A 6,711-nucleotide genomic window follows, 5' to 3' on the forward strand; every position below is an offset into this window, starting at 1 on the left:
TGCAGCCCCCAGGGGCCAGATCTGGCCCACTGACTGGTTTTGTAAATAAAGTCTTAACTGGTGCACACTAAACCTTCAAGCCCAGAGCCTCTCATCCTGCCATCGAGTCAAAGCCAGCTGGCCCTATGGGACAGTAGAAAGATTCCTGTGTGTTTCCAGGACTTTTTACAGGAGCAGAAAGCCCCACGGAGGGGCAGCCCAATGGTTAACCAGCAAGCCACCCAGAGAGTAGCCCGTATCTCTTCTGACCCTTTATAGGCACGGACTAGCCCCCTGCCCTCTAGCAGCTCCGTGCTGTGGAGCTCTGCCTTGCTGGCAGCTTGACTGCTGCGTGCCATGGCTTTAGCGGCTGGAGAGCTAGGGGTGAGGTGGCGTCCTGTCTGTCGGGAACATGGTTTGCTATTAGGAAACAAGCCTCTGCCTTTCCAAAAGGGGACTCGATAGAACTTTCCAGAAATCCTCTCTGCATGAGGTCCAGAGTCAGATGGCCAGCTAATGTGTGTGCAGCCTTCTAAGTGCTTCTGTTTCATTCTTTTGGTTTTAATTGTGATGTGTGTTACGGATGGTGCATGTATGTTACATGTGTGTTTATCTCCGTTTGTCTGTCCTACTGCGGTGGCTTGTGTGATGCTGGAGCTATGCCAGCGGGCTCACCCAAAGTGAGCAGGTTTCAGCAGAGCATCCGGCCTGAGAACAATGAAGAAGGGCTCTGCTCCCCACTTTGAAGAAGGAAGAGGCTACTGGGAACCCCTGCCAAATACTAAAAGCCTGATCAAAGGAAGTACAACACTGTCGGGGATCCTGCTGGAAGGCGGGCCCATCGGGTCCCAGGGCACTGGAAATGTGACTGAGGAGATCATGTCTCGGAGGGGAGTTGGTGACAGCGGGAGTCTGGTCAAGCCTGTGGGAATGGTGCTTTGGGGCCTTCCTTTGGTGATAGGGCACAACTCAAGATCAAGAGAACTAGCTGCAAACACAACGAGCAGAACTTGGAGTGTTGTGAAGTCAGTACACACGGCAAATTGGCAGTGGCCCGGACAGGAAATGCACTGCATACAGATAGATGGGTCTCCTCAGCATTGGTCACCTGAAATTGGCCGGTCCTGGCCATTCTGAATTAGAAAGTCATGATTTACTCTGCCAGGAATGACGAGGAGAATGGCGTGGCGTTGTTAGGAAGAATCTTGCCACATCCATCACGCAGTACAACGCTGGCTGTGAAAGGGTTATTCAAGGAAATCCAGTCCACATCACTATGACTCCAAAAGCTAGTGATGAAGAAACCAGACCAGCGGCCCACTGGGACAGACCCATCAGTTGCTCATGTAAGTTCAGCATAAAGTTGGACGTTGAGACCCACCAGAGCCAAAATAAACCCTCCCAAGAACAGATTAGGCACATTGGACACGAATGGCAGGAGACCTCATGAGCTGTGCGAGGACGTCAAGATCATTCACACACAAAACAGCCAAAGATCATGGAAAAGACGGGAAAGAAAGGAAAGCGAAGCGGGTGGCAGGAGAGACTGAAACTTAATCGTAGAAACCCTGTGGGTAACCTTGAGGGTGAAGTCAGAGCTGCTGAAGAGTCCCAAGGGCTGCTCCAGAAGACAAAGCTAAATATGATGATGAAATGTGCACGGACCTGGAACGAGAGAACCCAAAGGGAAGAACACGCCAGCAGATCGTAGACTGAAAGACCTCGGGGGGTAAAATTCAGACCTCGAGTAGCATTCTTGAAAAACCCTCTCAGCAAATTATTGAATGATGCAGGAAGCCTCAAGAGAAGATGGAAAGAACACAGTAAAAAAAATCATAAGAATACACAGCGTACCAAAAAGACCTAGTCCACATTCCATCATCTCAGGAGACAGCCGATGAGCAAGGACCATTGGTGCTGAAGGAAGAAGTTCAAGTGGCGCTGAAAGCGTTAGCCAAAAAGAGGGCTCCAGGAATTGCTGGAATCCCAGTAGACATGTTTCGACAAGCTGATGAAGCACTGGAAACACTCATCTGTAACCAGGAAATTTGGAAGACCGCTACTTGGCCAATGGACCGGAAGAGATCCATATTGGTGCCCATTCCGAAGAGAGGTGATCCAAGAGAATGCACAATCTGGAATGACCTCATTGATGATGCATGCAAGTAAGATGTTTGCTTCGGGTGATCCAATAAAAGTACCTTGACCGGGAGCTGCCAGATATTCACGCCAGGTTCAGAAGAGACTCAGAGCAAGGGCCATTGCTGCTGATGTCAGATGAATCTTGGGTCAAAGCAGAGAATACCAGAAAGATGTTTGTTTGAGTTGTATTGACTACGCACAAGCATTTGACTGTGTGGACCATAATAAAGTGTGGATAACCTTGAAAGGAATGGGAATTCCAGAACCCACCCTTGTGCTCATGCTGGACGTGTACATGGATCAAGAGACAGTGGGGTGAACAGAACAAGGGCGCACCGCCTGGTTTAAAATCAGAAAATGTGTGCGTTAGGGTTGTAGTCTCTCACCACACTTGTTCAGTCTATCCATTCCACAATTTATATGCATCTTGTTTCATCTCGAGGATTGCCAACGGACCAGCACGGGTCTCATGTCTTCCTTGGGATTCCTGTTTTCCATCCCCCCTTTCCAGACCCTCTGAACTTTGGCTTCTTGGGTAAAGTGTTCCCCCTTTTGTTTCCAAATGGGTGACCATTCGAAGGTGTCTTTGACTCTGTTCCCCTTAGAAAAAAACAGTTTATCATCTGACTAACCACAGTGACGGGCAGGTGCGCTTCCACACCTCAAAGGCGACTAAAGTCTAGATCGTCTCGGTCACCATCCGTTCTCCTGTGTCTGCTCTCTTCTTGGATGCTGAGTTTTGTTCCGCCTTTTCCTCCCACTCCAGGTCGTTCTAATGCGATCCCTTTCAGCGTCATTGGTAGTGGCAAACTGGGCACCATCTAGTTCTTTGGGTGTTGGAGAGTTTGATGGCTTTGTGGTCCATCACGAGTCCACTGGACGAATTGTTTTTCTGCGTCTTTGACTTTCATCAGTCTTCTTTCCCCCAGGTGGGGAGAGGCAGAGAGGTACCTCAGATGACCACCTATGTTAGGAGTCCCCCGTGGCTACTCACCCAAGTAGGAAGTCCGATGTTATCCCACTTGACCTTGGTGTCTTTGTTGACTTCTAAAACAAGACTCCATTTCTGTCTTCTCCCTGTTGAAGGTTAAGAAATAAACACACGGTCCCTCTAGACCAGTGGTTCTCAACCTGTGGGTCGTGACCCCTTTGGGGGGGCGTCCAACGCTAAGAATATTGGAAACCACATATTTCTGATGGTCTTAGGAACCGAGACACCGCTCTTTTATCCGTCTCCAGGCGGGTCCGTCCACATGCAGATCCACCCACCTACTAGTGCCGGGAGTGAGGACTCACCCATGCCGCAGACAACATTTCATTTCCTGTATATGCTCCTGTATAAGCTGAGGCTTTCAGCACATTTTTTAATGCTGAAAAATCCCCCTCGGCTTATACTCGAGTGAGGGTCCCACTTACCTGTTCTCCGGTGCAGTGCAGGTGTTCTCCAGCCTCTCCCACTCTTGTTTTCTCCTGCAGCCTTTGTGTTGTCCATGCCGTACTGGGCAAGAACCTGCCTGCTTCTGTGTGCTGGTACCTGGGGCGCACCGCATCCTGGTCAGATGAATGTCGGATGTGGACGCTCTTCTCCAGGGCTGTGACCAATGGCGTAGCCTTTACAGTCTTACCCGTGCTTGGTCACGCCCCCTTGCTCCGCCCAAGCATTGCTGAATTCAAGTACTGGTATATCTCTGGTCTTGGATACAGAGTACGTTTATTTACAGTACTTAGTCTGCTATATTGTATTATTTTTTGTATTAATCCCTGTCTGGACCCAGTGTTGACTGTGCTCGCATAGAGCAGCCTGTGCTCTGTGCTCATGGTTTACACGCTGCATTGTGTACGCCTGTGTTACTGCGTGTGTTGTGTTAGCACTTCCTGTACACATACAGCAACGCTGCCTACGCAGTAACGCAGTGCATGTGGTAACACCGTGCACACACAACACAGCATGCATAGGATGAGCCCTGACGCAGGCTGCTCTGTGCAAACAGTCATGTCGCATTCTGGAACATCATCAGCCTGCGTCAGGCCTCAAACTGCAAGCAAGCTGCGTTGTGTCCATGTGGAAAGGCAGTGTGTGTAGTAATGCAGCGCGTGCAGTAGCAGCGTGTATAATTGTTGTTGATACCATGTTGTTTTTGTTGATCCTCTTTTCCACTTACAGAGCTCATTTACTGTTTTTCTTTAAAATAAATATTCAAAAACATTTAACCTACTGATGCCTCAATGTAATTTTATTGGTGTCTTTTGATTTTGAAAGTTACCAGTAGCTGCTGCACTTCCCACTCTAGGCTTATACTCGAGTCAGCAAGTTTCCCCATTTTTTGTGTGTGGTAAAATTAGGTGCCGAGATTCATATTCGGGTTGGCTACTACTCGAGTATATACGGTATTTGTCCTAAGAAAAATATGTCACAATCTATAACTACATATTATTTTGCGATTCACCGCTATGCTTTCATTATGTACAATTTGTAACAATGAAAATACATCCTGCATATCAGATATTTACATGATGATTCATTACAGTGGCAAAATGACTGATGAAGAAGAAGCAACGACATAATTTTATGGTTGGGGGGATCCCCACCACATGAGGAACTGTGTTAAAGGGTTACAGCATGAGGAAGGTTGAGAACCAGAACCGCTGCTCTAGAGAATTTGGAAACACAATACAGAAGAGGGGAGGCAGTCAAGGCACACCCTCCTGTCACCAGGGGGTGTGTATCTTGGTGTGATTTTGTTTCACTTTTATTTGTAGACGGACCTGTGTGTGCAAGAAGGCTTCAAAAACGTTCATAGGGAAATGCCATCTTTTTATTCCATCTTCCCAGGGACTTTCTGAGAGCCCCTCCCCACCCTCCATTGTACGACGTACCTAGGAATTTGGATACAAGGAAACTGAGGCACTGAGGGCTTCCGTAGGTCTCACACCCCCATTGTCTTCACGAATAACACCCCCCTGCTCTTTGGCAACTGCTCTGTCCCTCTCCCACCCCTCCTTCAGGTAGCCCTGTAAGGACCATGCATGAAAATTCTTTGTTTCTTTCCTTTTATTTTTAAAAAAATCATTGGGGGTTCATACAATTCTTTTTTTTCCTTTTTTAATCGTACAATTCTTATCACAATCCATACATACATCCATTGTGTCAAGAACATATGTACATTTGTTGCCATCATTCTAAAAAAATTTACCTTCTACTTGAGCCCTTAATATCTACTACTCATTTTCCCCCTCCCTCCCCACTCCCCCTACCTCATGAACCCTTCATCATTCATAAATTATTATTATTTTGTCATATGTCACACTTTCCAACGTCTCCTCCCACCCTCTTCTCTGCTGTCCATCCCCAAGGGAGGAAGCTATACCTAGATTCTTGTAATCAGTTCCCCCTTTCTACCCCACATTCTCTCCTCCCTCCAGGCATCGCCACTCTCACCACTGGTCCTGAAAGAGTCATCTGTCCTGGATTCTCTGTGTTTCCAGTTCCTTTCTGTACCAGTGTACATCCTCTGGTCTAGCCAAATTTATAAGGTAGAATTGGGATTATGATAGTGAGGGAGAGGTCCTTTTATTCTTTAAAGCAACACCTTCTCTCTCTCTCTCTGCCTTTCCCTTCCTGATGTCGAGTCACTCAGGGAGCTGCCAGAGCCACCACCATTGGATCCACAAGACTTTGCACGCACCAGCCTGTGATCCCCCTCCATTCTGCATTATTGCATGTGGCTGCGTGAGTCTGAAGAGGGATTTATGGACTAGTACTGGACTTATGGACTTGATCTGGACTGGGCTGGGATGTTTGCTTGATATACAATTAATCCTTGATATCAAGCTCTCTCGCTCACATATATGTAAGTGTCCATGATGGGGATGGTAACAGATTCTGAATAACATTACAATCAATGGGAATTCCGGAACATCTACTAGTGCCCCTGCGGAATTTGTACGAGGACCAAGATGAAGCCTGCTGAACAGAAGGAGAGAATCCACATCGTTTAGAGCCAGGGAAGGTGTGTGTCAAGATTGCACCCTTTCGCCATCTTTATCCAGTCTGTCTGCGGAGCAAATGACCCGGGAAACTAGACGAGGCTAAGAAAACCGTGGCTTCAGGCATGGAGAAAGGCACATGAAGAATCTTCCATTTGCAGAGGACAACAGGGTGCTTGCTGAAGATGCAAGTTGCAAACACCGATGACGAGGGAACGCTTTGTTGTGTTGTTCAGCGTGACCCTGGGCACGGCATTAGAAACACCGCCGGGTGCTGGGCCATCCTCGCAGTGATCCCTGTGCCCGAGCCCACAGTGGCAGCCACGGTGTCCGTCCATCTCATTGAAGGCCTTCCTCTTTGTCGCCGCCCCTCCGCTTTACCGAGCATGATGTCCTTCTCCAGGGACTGGTCTCTCCTGACAATATGCCCAGTGTACGTGCATAGACGGATGGGACACTACTGCATTCTATGTGGACGACACCTCATTCTCAAATGGACCCCAAAAGAAACATCTTGACAAACGGAGAAAGGACTGAAGTCGGGGATTTCGTTTTACTTGGGTTCTCAACCAACGCCCACAGAAACAGCAGCCAAGAAATGAC

Source organism: Tenrec ecaudatus, chromosome 1 (genome assembly GCF_050624435.1).
Source record: "Tenrec ecaudatus isolate mTenEca1 chromosome 1, mTenEca1.hap1, whole genome shotgun sequence".
NCBI classification, from domain to species: Eukaryota; Metazoa; Chordata; class Mammalia; order Afrosoricida; family Tenrecidae; genus Tenrec; species Tenrec ecaudatus.